The 18,419-nt window shown below is 45.6% G+C and overlaps 1 protein-coding gene across 4 annotated transcripts in view; it reads right to left on the reverse strand.

Moving 5' to 3' along the window:
• The window catches only part of PATJ (PATJ crumbs cell polarity complex component), a 264,895-nt gene that overhangs the window by 176,470 nt on the left and 70,006 nt on the right, over positions 1–18,419 (reverse strand). The window lies entirely within an intron of this gene.

The raw sequence follows: 18,419 nt of genomic DNA on the forward strand, positions 1-18,419 counted from the left end.
CAATGTGCAGATTAAGGTCCTGGTCTCCAGCACTGAAAGTGAGGGAACAGGGAGCTGGTAAGTATAACACACGTCCCGGGCTCCCCGCTCCCTGTCCTAAGGGCCCATAAAAAAAAAAAACGAGTTTCGCTTGCTGTCAGTGAGTGAAAAATAACAATGGCTGACAGCCCACCCATGGTGAACTAATACTTCCCACAGCTGAGAGCTTGTTACAATTGTATCCAATGTAGACCAGTCTCTGAGCCAATCACATCGGCAGCACAAAGCTCTCTCCTGTCCTCACACGTTTGCTACAATGTATCAGTGTTCACCTCGGAGAGGATTATCTAGACTGAATACGATTGTAACAAATCCTCAGCTGTCAGATTTTACAGCCTTCGGTCGCTGCTGAAAGTGAATGGAAACCTTTTTATCCAGGATGAGAAAAACCCGGCAGCTATAGCCTAAAAGGCGCGCCACGCCAGCCCGTGGGTTGTGTCTGAGCTGCAATACCACACACAAACTGTGGGCAAGCGTGGCACCGGTTTTGGCAGAAAGCAGCCATATTTTTCTAATGCTGGACAGCCCTTTGCTTTGTTTGCACATGACTGGACATCCTATACCACCTATGTGATGGGAACCGGTTTTCATCCCATGTCTTACTTGTATTCTTAGGCCTCATGTCCACGGGAGGATCGGGAGACCTCAGCTGAATCAGACCCTGCCCGCGGCCAGCGACCGCACGTGCCTGTCCGGGTTTTTTTTTCTGTACTGTGGGTGTGTGAAGTGCCGGCCGGCGCAGTACAGTTTTCAAACTCCTGCTTTCCTGCAGAATCCACATTGTATTGCGGATGGTCCGCGGATCGGACGGCTTCCATTGGCCTCTATAGATGCCGTCCGTGGGGGAACCGCACTAAAATGGAGCGTGCTGCAAAAGATCCGCAAATCAAATCTGCGCGCTTTAATGTAGTGCGGACGCCCTTGTCCCCCTACGGGCGGCTTGAATTGCAGATCTTCTGTGAACTCCACAAATCCGCCCGTGGACATTGGGCCTTACAGATCTGCCGCAGCCTTATATATAGAATATACAGGGAACCACTCCTGCTTCAGGCAGTGCTTCTAGTTATGACCTATGGATGCATCCAATGCAGAATAACCCCCTCCATCATAAGAAACCATATATTGCATCAGGAGGCAATTTGTCTGCTAATACAGGAAGCATCAAAATAGCAGCAGTATTACCATACATAACAGCCTGACACATGCATGTGGCACCAGAACCAAGCTCAGTACACAGATACAATACCAGAACCAAGCTCAGTACACAGATACAATACCAGAACCAAGCGCATAACAAATACAGCCACAGAACCAAACTCAGAGCAAATACATTAGCGGTGCTAAGCAAATGCATTGCAAGAGCACTGATGGGCTGACAGTGGCGCCTCAGAAAATTGGAGGGGAGGAGCCAGAGCCAGGAGGAGGAGGGTTCACGTAGCTCCACAAGGCGCTGCTGCACAGGCGGACCTACAGGACCTTTTACACGGAACGATCATTCAAATGAGTGAAAACGAACGGTAATCACTCAGTGTAAACACAGCCATAGCTCAAATAACCAATGATAAATCGTTCTTCGTTCGGTTTACGCAGCATAATCATAGTTAGCTTAAAGGGGTTGTCTCACGCCGAAACGGGGTTTTTTTTATTCAATAGGCCCCCCGTTCGGCGCAAGACACACCCAAGGGATGGGTTAAAAAAAAAAAAAAAAAGTTTATTACTTACCCGAATCCCCGCGCTGCAGCGACTTTTCTTCCTTTACCAAGATGGCCGCCGGGATCTTCACCCACGATGCACCGCGGGTCTTCTCCCATGGTGCACCGTGGGCTCTGTGCGGTCCATTGCCGATTCCAGCCTCCTGATTGGCTGGAATCGGCACACGTGACGGGGCGGAGCTACGAGGACCAGCTCTCCAGCACGAGCGGCCCCATTCACCAGGGAGAAGACCGGACTGCGCAAGCGCGTCTAAAAACGCCAGAAGACAGCGAATTTAGACGGATCCATGGCGACGGGGACGCCAGCAACGGAGCAGGTAAGTGAATAACTTCTGTATGGCCAATATTTAATGCACGATGTATATTACAAAGTGCATTAATATGGCCATACAGAAGTGTATACCCCCACTTGCTTTCACGAGACAACCCCTTTAATTATAATCATTCCGCTTAAATACGGATCGTTCAGTTGTTCTCAGTCACTTATACAGCGAATGTGAACGACTAAACGATGTATCTGCAGTATAAAGAGGCGGCCCTGGCGATCTCGGACGTCATTCAGATGATAAACTGGCTCCTCGAAATAGACCTTAAGAGGGGTCAATGGCCCCCAGCCTGCGTCTGCCTGGTACCTCCCTATAATTGGCCGATGCCCTGTGCGACCACATGGTTCACATGTTGCTAAGGCCAGAGATGCACGCATTTATAGTAGTCATCAACGATCACTGGGAGGACTGTGCCCAGAACTCCTCAGTCCCAATCTCATACCCGCACCCCTACAATCTAACCGCTCGTCTGATGCTGGTATTAAAAGGAGTTGTGCCGAGTTGCAGTTATCCCATATCCGCAGGGTAGAGAACAACTTTAATGATCGGTAGGGTCCGACTGCTGGTACCCCCATCAACCCCAAGAATGGACGTCCTGATGGTTCATGCATGAACAGGGAGGAGGTGGCACCTGGGAACCGCCGCCACATTCATTTCAAGGACTTAGCAATCTCCTGCACTTCCACTTAAAAGTACGGAACTGTGTCATGCATGAGCGACCTTAGAGACCCCGATTCTTTGCCTCAGTGGAGGTCCTAACAGTGGAACCAGGACTGGTCATAAAGTTATTCCAAGTCCTGTGGATAGGGGATAACTTTATAACTTGGCACAACCTCTATATGATTTCATGCCAGAGTTAATTAGGACCCTCATCAATTAGCCAAAGTGGAGAGTGGTGGCAAAAAGCATCTCTCACTCTGGAGGATACGCCATGTCCATATGCAATGCTTCACTTTCCCCAGTGGTGGCGCTGCAGGGAAATAAACACTTACTGCTGCCACCAGCTGATCACTGGTGATCCCAACAGCAGGACGCATATTAGCCTTTTACTCTCCAGCTCAGTACCAACAACCAACCCGGTTGAATCAGACAACCCAAACAACCAATCAGGTTGCTGGAATTGTGAATAAGAACCAATCAGGTTGCTGGAATTGTGAATCAGAACCAATGAGGTTGCTGGAATTGTGAATCAGAACCAATGAGGTTGCTGGAATTGTGAATCAGAACCAGATCAGGTTGCTGGAATTGTGAATCAGAACCAGATCAGGTTGCTGGAATTGCTCCATAGTACTGAGCTGGAGAGTAAGAGGCTAATATGCCAGCAGGACACCTTGTGAGCTTATAAAGCGGACCCTTCTAAGGCTGGACCCACACGGGGTAGACCTCCAGCGGATTGTCCGCACCAAATGGAGAAGTTTTTATCGCGCAGAATTCACCCCCTCATTGAATTCCGCCACAGAGACGGCGATACCATTGACATGCTGCGGGATTGAATGCTGCACCGCAAGTCAATTTCCGCACGGGTTTTGTGCGGGTTATTTCCGCAGCTTTGGACTTAAATTTTCAGAAGCTCACCCACTTTGCTGCTGCTGCTGTAACGGCAGCCGAATTTCCATGCAGACCGTCTGCACATAAAAACGATGGATCGTTCAGTGTAAGCGCAGCTAATGATCGAACGATTCATTCGCTTATTCATTTTATGTAAGCATGAAAATAATCATTTGCTCGTTTGTTAATCATTCAGTTTAAATACCGATCGTTCCCACCTATACCGCCAATATGGACGACTATCTGATTTATCCGCCCGTATCAACAGGCTGCGAACGATAAATCGCTCCATCCAAAAGCCCCCTAACAAAGTCCGGCTCACGAAGCCGCATGTTAAACACACTGCGTAAAAAAAAAAAAAATTTTGAAAAACACAACGTTTTATCGGTATTCCCTGAGTGCAATCACGTTTTTACTTGCGTATGTCTGCGCACGTACAGCGTATCGTACGTGCGTCGTCCTGCACCGGCTACCTGGTTTATTCTTTTTTTTCAATCTGCTCCTGTCCCCTAGCAGCGTGTTAAAAAAAAAAAAAAAAGCGCCACCCATGGGTCCTTTTTTATGTGCGTAACATACACAATAAATAAACGTACGTGAGAGCGGAACAACGAAAAATCAGTGGACTTTCATTGACAGCATTAACCGCTTACATTGCGCTCATCATACGCAATGCAACTACGTCCCAAAAAGTAGCCGCCCCCTTTAATCGTGCGTCGAGTCGCTCCTAACCTCTCCTTTTCATTTGCAAATTAGATTACCTCCGTAAATTATCGCTGACAGGTTTTCTTTGCTTACTCTTCAGAAGCAAAATGTCCTCGAAACGGCTTCCACCGGAGACAAGTGGATTTACACCTGTGACACAGTCCGTGTCAAGGGCGTTTGGAAGTCTCTGCAACAGTGCGGCGCTCCCCGCAGGGACAAAAAAAACTTTGCAAAACTCCAATTGCACATCAGTCAATTGAAATTAGCATTCATTAAGCCGAGATAAAGCCATTTTTTTTTCCGTTCGCGATCACTCCCCATGATAAGACTGCGGTACTTTATACTACGGCACACAACACCCCCCCCCCCCCCTCTACTCAATGATCGTCATAGCTAAGGGGGGGTATAGTAGATATAACCCTGAAAATGTGCTGCTGCGCCTATTTTGCAGCTTAAACAGACGTTCCTTGGAGTAGACTGAATTGATCCATTAGGTTGATGGAAAACTTAAGCACATATGCTGACTCAGGAGAACTTCAGAATATTCTCCGAGCGAAGATATATGTGTATTGGCCAAGAGAGGGCAGTAACGATCAATAATTCCCAACAAATGCAGTTACAGCAGTCGTCACTTTTGTGATGCGCGCAGCACAAACTGCTGAAGGACACACTTTTTTTTTTTCCGTTAAAGAACGCATTCCTTGCTGGGTAACAAAGCCACCTCCAAAGAGACGAGACTGAGGGGGCAGACCGTCCCCGAAGAAATAGGGGAACCAGAGAGGAGGAAACCGATCACTAATTTAGAGTCATTACACCTACGGTATATGTCCATTTTTACCTAGAGATGACGAAAGGCACTTCCGTTCATGTGCCTGGGCTGTGAACGCAAGGATTTGCGCGCTAGGGTCGAGGGACGAGCTGTCGGACGAATGGAAAAGATGATAGAATGGGAGAGGGTATTAGATTGCTTTTTCTTCTGTCCCCACCATCATCATCAGCCGAGAGGATGGGCCACAGCTGCCCAACAAGAGCCCAGCTCCTCTCCCAAAACCTTCTGTGCTGCTGGACCCTGCTCCTTCCACTATGTAAACTCTTAAGCTACAGTTACATGGTGATCACGATCTCTCGGCCCATTTTCGTGCTTGCCAAACGGGCGATTTTCATGGTGATGCAAAAAGTTTGATTAAAAATTGCATTACTTCTGTGAAATTGCGATTTTTCACGTGCGTCTTGGGATCGCAAGTGTGTCCCATGGATTCTTGCGAGAATATGGTTCGTGTGGATGCACAGTCAAGCAGGGCTCACGCGAACTGGTTGAATTCTGCAAGCGGATTTCCGCAGCGGAAGACCAGCGATACAAATCGTTGAAAGTAATTGCGAATGATCACGGAAGATCGCAGCGGTGATCGCTTTTCTGCACGGATGTACTCGTACGCACAGCAAATGGTCCACGCAGAAGAAAGAGCTCTCTCACCCCTCCAGCTGGCATTCCGGTTTTTCTATGCATTTGCCTATCAAGTGGTGAGCATTTCCGCTGCTCATACGCAGTGTTAATTGCGTATGGGCTGCGGATGGTTTGCATCCATAGTCATCTATTGGGGCTCTGAGATTTTTCTTCCGCTCACGGCATACGCAATTCGTACTGACAAGTGGGAAGGAAAATTCGAAAATACACGACCTTCAATGCCCCCGTTTTACCGCGGAACATCCGCAATTGAAATCTGCTTGTGAGAGACCCTCCTGAGTCTGAGATCTTCCACTCCTCACATCATGACTCAGCCCATCACATGTCGTCGTCGCCCGTCGCCCTCATCATCATCAGAGGAGAGGACAGATCACGGCCCCCCAAGAGCCGAACACTCTGAAATACCCGTGCAAGACCACGACAGAGGAACCTTGTGGAGCTCCAGCACCCCTAATATTCACTATCCTCACTTTTACCTAAAGCTGAGTAAAATAGCGCCCCCTGGCTGTGTTTGAGCAGAGCCCACCCCCCTCTAAGTTCACACGGGGTGGAGTGTCTGCAACAGATCCGTTGCGCACAATTCACACCATTTAGTGCGGACTTCACCACGGAAATCAGGGCAGAACCCACCCGGTCATTCGAGGACATGAAATCCGCTGCTAAAATCGCCATACTGTGGATTTAGATTCAGAATCCCATCCACATCGCTGCTATTGTAAAGGTCGCAGAATATCCGTGCGGACGGTCCGGATGAAAAAGCCGCAGCACATCGCGCTCCGTGTGAACATCGTATGCCGCCCCCCCCCATACGTCCACCCCCAGCCCCCCCCTCCCCCCTATACGTCCACCGCCAGCCCCCCCCCCCATACGTCCACCCCCAGCCCCCACCCCCACCCCCCCGGCCAACAGTTAAACTTTTGATACATTGTAATGTAATTCCCTGCATGCAGAGTGCAGCATCGTTCTCCGCTGACCTGAACCGCGGATGGAATGTGAGGCGGGCGGAAAGTCAAATAAACACAGCGCTAAAATAATCTGCCCTGGTATGCGAGGAGCACACTGCGCGAGGGCCTGAAATAAGTCGACGTATTGATGATGACCTCCGATCACATCCCACGGGGGGGGTCCACCCAACTTTCTAAGATTTCTGAAAGGCAAATCTTTCTTACTATCTAAACAGACCTGCTGATCAGAACTCTGGGAAAGCTGGATGATCCCCTCCGCCCCCCAGTAATGGTGGCCATCCGGTTGTCGTGCTGCTCAATTAGCCATTAGGAAAGGTTTGCAGGTCTTGTCCAGATGGGATGACCCCAGTTCAGTGGCCACTACACCCCATAATAATAGTAGATTATGGGGTGTCCTAATATTAGTGAGGAACCCCTACAATCAACCGTTCTCGCCAAGGATTGATCGCCCCCTCTACCTCCACACAGAGACAAGGAAAATACATCCCCACCGAGAGCGAAGGCCCCCCAGAGAGCGCATAAAGCCGGATTCACGCAACCGTATTTGCGCACATAATACGCAGTGAATAGAACCCGTTGATGTCGATGGGTTCGTTCACAATTGCGTAATGTGCAAAATAAAATACGCAGCACCTCCTATTTTCCTGCGCAAGGAGATAGAACAGGTGAAACCTTTTACACTAGTTGGCCACTTCAATGTCTGGGACCGCGGCTGCGTGTTTTTTGCGAGCGCAAAAGCACAAAATATATGTGTGCAAAAAGTATAGTAAAAAACGCAGAGGCATGCGCAAAACCACAAGGCATAATGTGCAAATACAGATGTGCATCCGCCCGTGGAATCCAGCCCAACATGAGCGATATATAAGAACGCGCACGTTCTACGGGATTGCTACAGAACGCTCGCATCGGAATAACTCATTATGTGACAAGGGTTCCTTTACAGAAGTCATTTTTCATTTGCACCAAAAAAAAAAAAAAAAAAAAAAAAAAAAAGAGCGTGGTCGAAAAATTCCAGCAGGTCCGATTTTGGGGGATTCTGCTGTGATAATCGCCAATAATTAAATATGGCTGCGATTCGCGGTTAAGAGCGATGCATTTTTTCCCATCTGGAACAACCTGCAATTTTTTTCTGCGATGCGATTCCACGTTAACACGCAATTTGCATCGCAGAAGCATGAATATCCCAGGTTAGACAAGGGGGGGGGGGCGATTTAGGACTGATTTTCTTGGACCTATAGCGCACTCACCTGTGAATATACGGCCTTAAGCCAACGTCACGCAGGCGTATTTGTGAGGAGATATACGGCGCATAGAACCCATTGATTTCACATGCGCATATTTTTTCTGTGCAGGTCGGTCTCACAAATTAAAAAAAAACAAAACAAAAAAAAAAAAAAAAAACACAAAAAAAAAAAACCCGCAGCACGATCCATTTTCCTGCACATTTGCGCACCAAAATTCCCCGTAGAAGTCACAGGTGAAGCGCAAATGTGTACAAAATACACTAGGAGATGTGCAATACACTGCATAAAATTACGCAGGAACACACATCTGCAACTCATTTGCGATTTCAATGCATTTTTTTGCCGCGCACAGACGCACGTGCCCTGCGCGTGGAAGATGTACTGCAAAATATGCTGATGCACATGGAAAAAAAAAAAAAGGCTACGCTCACATGCCTGTGCGATGCCGGCCTTAGCAGACGACCTCCTTAAGGTCTTGTCGCGCACCCTGCATCGTGGCTTCAGGTCCAGACCCGGCACCCCCATATAGATATAGGAGGGCGGACGCGGTCCTTCCGCGCTCGCAGCCGAACAGTCCGGGTCACATTAAGGCTAAAACAATTCATAAAAGCCGTAATGTGAATTCTAGAGTAGCGGGCCGGATTATATGTCCGCTCACACGCTGTAGGGTGGAACGTCCTCCAAAACACACATCCCCGCCGCCGTCTCCTGTTCTGCATCCAAACTGTCCACCCGGGCGGCCGGAATCGCAGGGGGAATACCAAAGTGGGTGGGATTTAGTTTTTACATTCCATCCCCAAGGGGCCAAAATATGCAATCACGGGGCCCCTAATTAATGCAAATTATCCTCAACAATTCGTACTGATTTAGTGTGTAAACATTGTTTTTCAGAGTTTGAGCGCCATTTTTCTGATCCCGCCTCGGCCTTATCTATCAAAATTGCCTAACAGTAAAACTATCCTTGTTGTCCAAAGCAACCAATCAGGACTCAGGATTCAAGTACTCCATGTACTGAAGGGGGGTGGGGGGGTGTAATAAATATATATATCATTTACATTAACAGGAAGGTCCCTAGGTGCACAGAAGATGGCGGCGGACACAAGTGTCGGTGGAGTGGAGAAAGGGGGGGGGGGGGGGGAATGGTAATTTATTTTTTTTTCTCTTTTTTTTTTTTTTTTTTTTTTACAAATGTAACTTGAATTCTGAAAATCCACACTAGTAATAATGGGAGCGCAGTAATCGCAGTAATGGGACGACACATGCTTTGTGGTCTGGAATGGAAAATCCATTTATTTCAATGAGACAGAAAGCCGCAATTCATTATTTACGGGGAGGTTGTTGTTAGTACAAGACTCTGGCAGAAGGCAACACATCGCTAGCGGCCAGAAGTAGCCACAGGAGAGCGCGGCCGTGTATCAGGACCGTTATTAACCGTCTACCTGGAGGAATATTGGGTTTCTCTCCGGCTTGGTAGGAAGCCATCGCACATTTAAGTCCGTGCTGGAACGGCCGGTCTTGCCAGCGATATCATCAATATATTATTTCAGCTTTTTGTCAATTACGTAGAGAATTAAACAGAGATCCAAAAAATGCTTCGTGTCGGGTCAAATGAGAAAAAGAAAGATGGGGAAAGTTATATGGGATTCTACGGGGCCATTTATTCCTTGTAGGGCTTTTAAAATGAATGGGGGGGGGGGGGCGGTGTCCAAGTGTGTCGGCGCCCACAGCGGTGACAGCAGAACCCCCCCTCCCCGTTACACTACATAGCAGGTCATCAGTCGGTCGGTCGACGGGTCTCTGCAGCTCAGGATCCCCATTCCCCAGCTGATCACCTGGTCAGCTGATGATGGATGGGGATCCTAAGCAGCAGATCCTCTTTGATCAGCTATTGATTAGTGATCCAAGGATAGATCATCAGTTGAAAAAAGGCTGGAGGTACTACTAAGGGCGCATTCACATGAGCTTGGTGCGTTGCGAGACACACAAATAAAATCCATTATTTACATGGGCGATTTTTCTCTCATTGCAATCATGCTAGATGGGGGGGGGAACCAAAAAAAAAACAAAACCGCAGCATGTTCCATTTCCGTGCAAGTCTCGCACCAGTATAGAACATGCAGATGCACACAGTGAGGGCATCTGTGTGCTGCAAGTAGAGTCCAAAGATGTTTTCGGGCATGACTGTCGCCCATGTTACCGCCCCCTAATGGTGGCATTCAATATCCACTGTGCTCCTGGGGGCGATTAAGGCTGGATTCACACAAGGCAAATTTCCAGCAGAATTTCAGCACCGAAAAAACGTGAGAATTCCACTGGAAAAGCGCAGCTTCAAAACCCGCTGCATTTTTCCCCAGGTTTTGGAGCGCTTTGGACGCCAGCATTGTGCTGCGGCTTTCTCTCCCTATAGAGAGGAGCGAGGCCGCAGTGGGGAACAAACAAAAAAACGACATGCAGCATCTTTTAAATCCACGCCACTACATCGGTTCCACCCGGTTTTGCCACCCCATGTGGACAAGAGTTTTGCAAATTCTCGTCCACATGGCTGGCCAATCCTGGATTAGTGTCCGTAGGCGGATTTGCCTTAAAGGGTTGGACCAGAATTTCAAGATATCCCCTATCTACAGAATAGGGGACAGCTTGCTTATCGGTGGGGTTCTCACTGCTGATATCAAAAACAGGGGCCCTGTGTCCCCCATCTTCCTCACTACAAGGTTACTGCACCGCCCACAGTGAGGTGGAGCCTGGATGCATCGCTGATCACACAAGTGCACTACCAGCACCTGCTCAGGTATTTCAGCCACATTGAAATGAATGGAGCGCTGACTGCTAGAATAGTCTTTCTATTGCCATAGCAGTGGACTTCATTGTGTACACATTCTTAATTTGTGTGGAAACAACCCAACAGCAGCATAAATTCTCCTTCTGAATCGTCTTCTCCTGCCTTCTACTTTATTGTTGGTGTAATTGTTTTCCGCGTTTCACAGCTCATCTATTAGAGTGGGTCAGCGGACCACATTGCTGCAGACTTGTTTAGGGAAGAGTTCCTGACTCTTAAGCCCTACTTTAAGTATTCCTGGCTGGCGCAGTGTGCTGCTGGTTATAATGTAAGCTATATGCATTTTATTCCAGTAGTCCTAGTTACCTTCTAGTATCTTGATCCTAGTCTAGCCTTGCTTCTTGTCAGTATAGTCCTGTTGCTGTGGTGATTTGATTCCTTGTTTCTCAGACTTTGCTGGGTATGGTTCTCTCATCTCTGGGATTTCGTAACCCTCTTTTTGGTTGTCAGAGTTTCAGACAGGGTTTCCAATAAAAATATCTTTCTAGATACTCAGGGACAGTGGTATCTGGAGTCAGGGTTAGCATCAGTGAGAGATTAAAAAAGGGAAGATTTAGGGAAAACTAGAGTCAATTAGGCCCCCTGCACACTACCGGTAGTGTATTTAGGGCTGTGTGTGGTCCATTTTAATCAACAGACAGCACATTACCCCCATTATAGCCAGGGGGGGCTATACAAGGATGATGAAGACTCATCACATGTCCTATTCCTGTTCGTATCATGGATGAGAAACCGGTTATGTAAATGCTTGTCAGTGTGCTGCCTCAGTGTAAATTGGACAGCGCACGGGTTGGTGCCCCTGTGTCGTTCAGTGCACGTTGTGCCCGAGCGCATCGAGTGCACCTCGCATTCACAAGCAGTGTGCACCTAGCCATAGTTAATTTGCTATCTGTTCAGCACGACTCTCCTCAGCCGTTTTCACGAGTCCCATAGAAGTGAATGAAGAGCGCTGTGCATATGGTGCTGCCTGTCACATGCAGCAGAGTAGGGGTTAGGAGAGCCCCGTTATAGAGATAGATGGGGGTCCTAAAGATATACCATAAATGTCCAAGATTAGAACTTGCCTTTGAAGTCTGTGATTGGCTGAGTAGTCACATGCACAATGATGTTCGCTCGCCGGCTTATTCCGGGTTCCGAGCAGCAAGAATCGGGGCTCCAGTGCTGCAATGTAGCCGCTGGAGTATGAGAGTATTCATTTCTTTCTTTACATTGTTATAAACTTGTAATTTGTTTACTTTACAGTCCTAGAAAACCCCTTCAGACCCTTCTATTACCCATTATGGGAGTCCCCAATTCAATGGCTGCTTCCCTACTACAGCTGCAGCGATGATCCCCGACATCCCCCTCTCATGATCCGCACCCTCAGACCCTATAATAGGCTATCAACTCAACTTCTTTATGCAGCCAGGCTATGACTGGGATTGAGACATCAGTGGGTTTACAGCCCAATATCTCTAGGTATAAAGCTAAATCCAAGTTTAATTCAATTTATAGGTAAAAGCCAAGGAAGGACGGAACGAGAAGAAAAAAAAAAAAGAAAAGCAGCAATTTTCCATCTCACCACTTTCCCGGAGAAGACAGTAATTCAGGACAAGAGGTCGCTATTTAGTAAGTAATGAATGAGTGTTTTCTGGAGAACTTCAAACTTCAATCTACTTGAAATGGATTCGCTCATTAGCATATAACTGAATATGGAAGATTTTAAGCCCGTGCTCAAATACAATAGTTATTGGAAAAGTCTATTCCAACCAGTAACCTTAACCCCTGAGCCACTCACTGGTCTGTACATCCATCCACTGCAGGGGAGGGGAAGGGGGGGGGGGGGTGTCTTAAAAGCATTTCTTACACTTTGGAGATTTTTGCCGCATAGGGAAGCGTGATGTGCAGGAATCACAGAGGAAATATGCCTACGGGGATATGCAATTTTGCAAATGCATATCCTTACTGCAAAGTTTAATTCTTGCAAAGTGCTCCCTGTACATTTCAAATATTATCAAATATGGTAATTGGTACTAATAAATCTAAGGGTGAGGCCCGCCTATTGGCCTACATGACATCACTGGCTCACAGCACAAGTGGGGAATATTAACGAGAACGTGCCGCTTAATCTCGGTTGGTCGGGAGATTTACTATCTTGTACTATAAACAGCTATGAGGGAAAGTATAGGTTGTATATGGTCATAAAAATGGAACCCAAGAGGAGATCTGCTGGTTTTGTGATTCTGTCTTTCGACATCACATCGTCTGGTCCAAAGTTCTGCTCTTATAAATGTCTTAAAATATTTCTTTAGAGGTCAGAATGTCCTTTTTTGTGCTAAAAAAGATCCAAATCCCCTGCATGGACACATGGAAGCAAATGATAATATTCTCATTACCAGCAGCTACCACTAAGGGGAGCTCAATGTATACAGGTTGTACATTCAGCTCAATAATAACACAGTCTACAGTAAGCTCCTGAGCTCCCCCTAGTGGTGGTTGTTGGTAAATAGAATTTTAATGTATTGTACGTCTATGTAAAAGGATTTGGAGCTCTGCGTTAGAAAAACCCTGACAATATGTTAAGAAATTAACACTTTTATCTGAATAGGTTCAAAGTTCAAAGACCTAAAAAATAAAAGTAAAATCAAAGGGGAACAACCAAATTTAGCTGTATTGTTTAGTGGAGCCTGCGGAATCTTAATCCACCACGTGCCTTCTTAAGACTAAAGGTACCTTTTCACGGTATGACTGACGGACATATAAGCTCCTGACAGCCATACCGATGACCATTGCTCCTGTGCTATTACACGGGTCAGATAATGAAGGCAACACAGGTGGAGATTTCTTCTGGCCATCCACCTCCATTCACCATAAACAGGAGTCGTTCGACAACTACCAAGTTAATTTTTTGTTCAGTGGCCTATCGGGGGCAGCGTGTACGCGGGTAAACAGTTGCTCAAAATAACTCAGTTGAGCACTTATTTGAGTGCATATCAGCCTGTTTCAAAGGTACCTTATGGAAACCGATCTTTCTCTACCAAGCAACATATCCACAAGTGGCCGGAAAAAAAATTGGTCTCATTTAGCTGGAATTCCACTATAAATGCCGATGTACTCAAATGTGCCATCTTGCCAACATTGCGCAGGTTCCAGTAAGAGCATTAAAACAATTCTGACCCGTCCACTCACTCCACAAAACCTCCAGAAGATGTCCCGTGGTACCTGCACCAAGACGTTACCAGCAGATCTTCTGAAGGGAACCGTCCATCACATTAGGCCTTATAAACTACGTTATTGGGGCTCAAACATGATGGAACGGAGTCTGGGAAGCGGTATTTGATACTCATGGGGCGCCCTGTTCCAGCGATGTTGCCGTGCACACAGCGTGACTTTACAGCTGGCTGTGCCATAGGAGGTGGGAGAGCGCAGACAGCCAGCTGAAAAAAAAAAGTCAAGCTGTGTGCATGCGGCAACTGCGCGGCCACGTAGAGCTGGAACAGGGCGCCCGTATCAAACGCTGCTCTCTGGACACCACGTTCCCCCATATTTTAGTCCCATAACAAAGTTTCTAAGGCTCAAATGTGATGGAAAGTTCCTTTAAAAGGGGGTTTTCCCACAACTTAAAGTTGCTTCACAATCACTCTGCACTCCTGACTGCTGCTGTCCAGGACATGTGACTGCTGCAGCCAATCACTGGTTATAGAAGGTCACTGCCATGGCCAGTGATTGGCTACAGCAGTCACATGTCTTGGTCAGAAGCAACCAGGAAGTACAGAGTGGCTGTGAAGCAATTTTAAGTAGTGGAGAAACCGCTTTAAGTCCTAAAGTTGTGAGGAGTGGCATTCATGAACTTGCTGTACCAGCACATCCTATTAGATAATTTGATCGAGATCTGAGGAACACCTAAAATTCCTTCTCATGGTCCTCAAACCGTTCCTGAACAAAGTTTGCAGTGTGGTAGGCGCATTATCTTGCTGAGAGAAGGCACTGCCATTAGGGAATCCCGCTGCCATGAAGATTCCATTAGGGAATCCCCTCCGCATAAAGGGGGTACTTGGTCTGTATAATATTAGGCAGGTGGTACATGTCACATCCACATGAAGTCAGGACCCAAGTACCCAGTAGAACATTGCCCATAGCATCATGCTGCCCCCTCTGGCCAAGTAGCCCCATGTACAGAGCTGTGATGCCCTGTGTGACTGGGCACCTTAATCTTCCCCAGTAACTTGTCCTTACAGAAGTTCTTCAATGGGATCGGACCAAACAGGCACACAAGACTGTGTGAGGAGTGAAGTCCAACCTATCACCCTGTCATCGGTTGTCCTTCATTAGACTATTTTAGGTAGGCACTAACCACTACATACCAAGAACACCCCACAAGGCCTGCTGTCCCGGTCATCTAGACCCCACAACTTGGCCCCTGTCGCTCAGATCCCTACAATTAACCATTTTTCCGGCTTTAAACCCATCAACTTCAAGAACTGACTCATCAGTTGCTTCCTAAAACAGATTTACCAAAGTTTAACTTGACTCTGCAGCACTGAAGATTGCCATTTGCACAGTTTGTTTAACACAAAAGTCGCTGAAAAGTTCTTGAAATGATAAAGGGTCGCCTGGTTACAAACTACTGATTGCCTATGCATACAACGGGCCACCACTATTAGATCAGCCGGAGTCTGCTGTTGATTGGGCTTGTGCACAAAGCAGATTTCTGCAGGAAGCAGACAGCTCTGTTACCATTGCAGTGGTCACACTTGATATTACAAGCAAAGTTGCCGGTGAGAAGGAAGCCGTTTCCTGCACACATCAGCATAGTGCATGAGTGCACCAGCTCAGTGACCATCAGGGATTCATCGCTGGGAATCCCTGCTGATCTACTATAGAGGACCTATCCTAAAGATACTTTAACATTGGAGGACTGCCAGGTGTTTTCTCACAGAACGGTTACTCATTCAGTGCATGGAGATGGAGCACTGGAGATCTCGTCTGGTCGCCCGCCTCTATTCACAGTGAACAGGCAGTCCTTCATAGATGAAGGACTGCCTGTTTACATTTAGAGAGAAGTCGCTCTTTTGTCACTTCGTTACACTGAGCTGAAACAAAGCGACTATTGACTAACGAGTAATTTCACGAACAGTACGCTGTAGGATCCCAACTTTACACAGGAGCACCATCGGTGTAAATCGCTGGTTTGAACACTTTTTTGGCAGATAACTATTTGATAGTCTAGCCTGGAGATAATTGTCATACTTAAAAAAAAAAAAAAAAAAAAGTTCAAACTAGACAGCCCTTTAAGACGACAAGTTTTTTCAATGCCAATTGTTGCAAAAAGTGACCGCAGTCAAGTTAAATGTGGCTGCACCTGTATATCCCACCCCTGTTGAGGTGTTCTTAACGTTATGGCCGATTGGTGTGTACAGAATACGAAAATACTTTTTTTCAATTAAATAATGCTAAAACATAAAAACTTTTTATAAAAAAAAAAAATTATTCAATACAAAGAATTGAGTTTTATAGCCTTTTTTTTACTATGATTTTTATTTAAACTATTGTCCTCTTTTTCGGCCCTCGGTACAAGTAGTTTATTAGCCGTTAGCCCCCCTGAAGCAGTCCTTGGTTTTGGGCTCTTTCACTTGTAGCCCCGTGATCACCCCACACCTGCGGTTACAAATCACGGCACGTTTTTCTGTCAGTTTTTCCTCCTTGGCTGAATAATATTTATAGAAATCAATAATAATTTGACGGTTATATTTAGGGGCCGTTTTATTGTAGATTCATTATTTTTCATGACGTTGTTAAACAATGAAACCTGGAATTAAGTGAAAATAAGATGCAACCTCTGCAATTCTGATTAAATCCGGCAGTCTGGCAGAGAGAGGAGAAACTATAAAGACGGGCGAGAGCAGAAGGAATGACAGGTTACTATGAGAAGGGGGAGGGGAAACATCAGAAATCATCCAAATCCATCATTAAATCACCTGCAGACAAAACCTTAACTGCCCCTCCCCCGGAGAAGTGCGGAGCCAGCATCAACCTCAGGGATAATGGAAAACATGAGATCTTTCTGTCCTGGAGGAGCCTGGACACCATTCATATCAATGACTTCCCATGCTTGGTGATGTCCTGAAGTGCTCTAAGGGGCAGTATTATAGTAGTTATATTCTTGTACATAGGGAGCAGTATTATAGTAGTTATATTCTTGAACACAGGGGGCAGTATTATAGTAGTTATATTCTTGTACATAGGGGGCAGTATTATAGTAGTTATATTCTTGTACATAGGGGGCAGTATTATAGTAGTTATATTCTTGTACATAGGGGGCAGTATTATAGTAGTTATGTTCTTGTACATAGGGGCAGTATTATAGTAGTTATGTTCTTGTACATAGGGGCAGTATTATAGTAGTTATATTCTTGTACATAGGGAGCAGTATTATAGTAGTTATATTCTTGTACATAGGGGGCAGTATTATAGTAGTTATATTCTTGTACATAGGAGGCAGTATTATAGTAGTTATATTCTTGTACATAGGGGGCAGTATTATAGTAGTTATATTCTTGTATATAGGGGGCAGTATTATAGTGGTTATATTCTTGTACATAGGGGGCAGTATTATAGTGGTTATATTCTTGTACATAGGAGGCAGTATTATAGTAGTTATATTCTTGTACATAGGGGGCAGTATTATAGTAGTTATATTCTTGTATATAGGGGCAGTATTATAGTAGTTATATTCTTGTATATAGGGGCAGTATTATAGTAGTTATATTCTTGTACATAGGGGGCAGTATTATAGTAGTTATGTTCTTGTACATAGGGGCAGTATTATAGTAGTTATATTCTTGTACATAGGGGGCAGTATTATACTAGTTATATTCTTGTACATAGGGGGTAGTATTATAGTAGTTATATTCTTGTACATAGGTGGCAGTATTATAGTAGTTATATTCTTGTACATAGGGAGCAGTATTATAGTAGTTATATTCTTGTACATAGAGGGCAGTATTATAGTAGTTATATTCTAGTACATAGGGGCAGTATTATAGTAGTTATATTCTTGTACATAGAGAGCAGTATTATACTAGTTATATTCTTGTACATAGGGGGCAGTATTATAGTAGTTATATTCTTGTACATAGGGGGCAGTATTATACTAGTTATATTCTTGTACATAGAGAGCAGTATTATACTAGTTATATTCTTGTACATAGGAGGCAGTATTATAGTAGTTATATTCTTGTACATAGGGGCAGTATTATAGTAGTTATATTCTTGTACATAGGGGCAGTATTATAGTAGTTATATTCTTGTACATAGGGGCAGTATTATAGTAGTTATATTCTTGTACATAGGGGCAGTATTATAGTAGTTATATTCCTGTACATAGGAGCAGTATTATAGTAGTTATAGTCTTGTACATAGGAGGCAGTATTATAGTAGTTATAGTCTTGTACATAGGAGCAGTATTATAGTAGTTATATTCTTGTACATAGGGGGCAGTATTATAGTAGTTATATTCTTGCACATAGGAGCACTATTATAGTAGTTATATTCTGGTACATAGGGGCAGTATTATAGCAGTTATATTCTGGTACATAGGGGG

The sequence above is a fragment of the Eleutherodactylus coqui genome, chromosome 3 (assembly GCF_035609145.1).
Source record: "Eleutherodactylus coqui strain aEleCoq1 chromosome 3, aEleCoq1.hap1, whole genome shotgun sequence".
NCBI classification, from domain to species: Eukaryota; Metazoa; Chordata; class Amphibia; order Anura; family Eleutherodactylidae; genus Eleutherodactylus; species Eleutherodactylus coqui.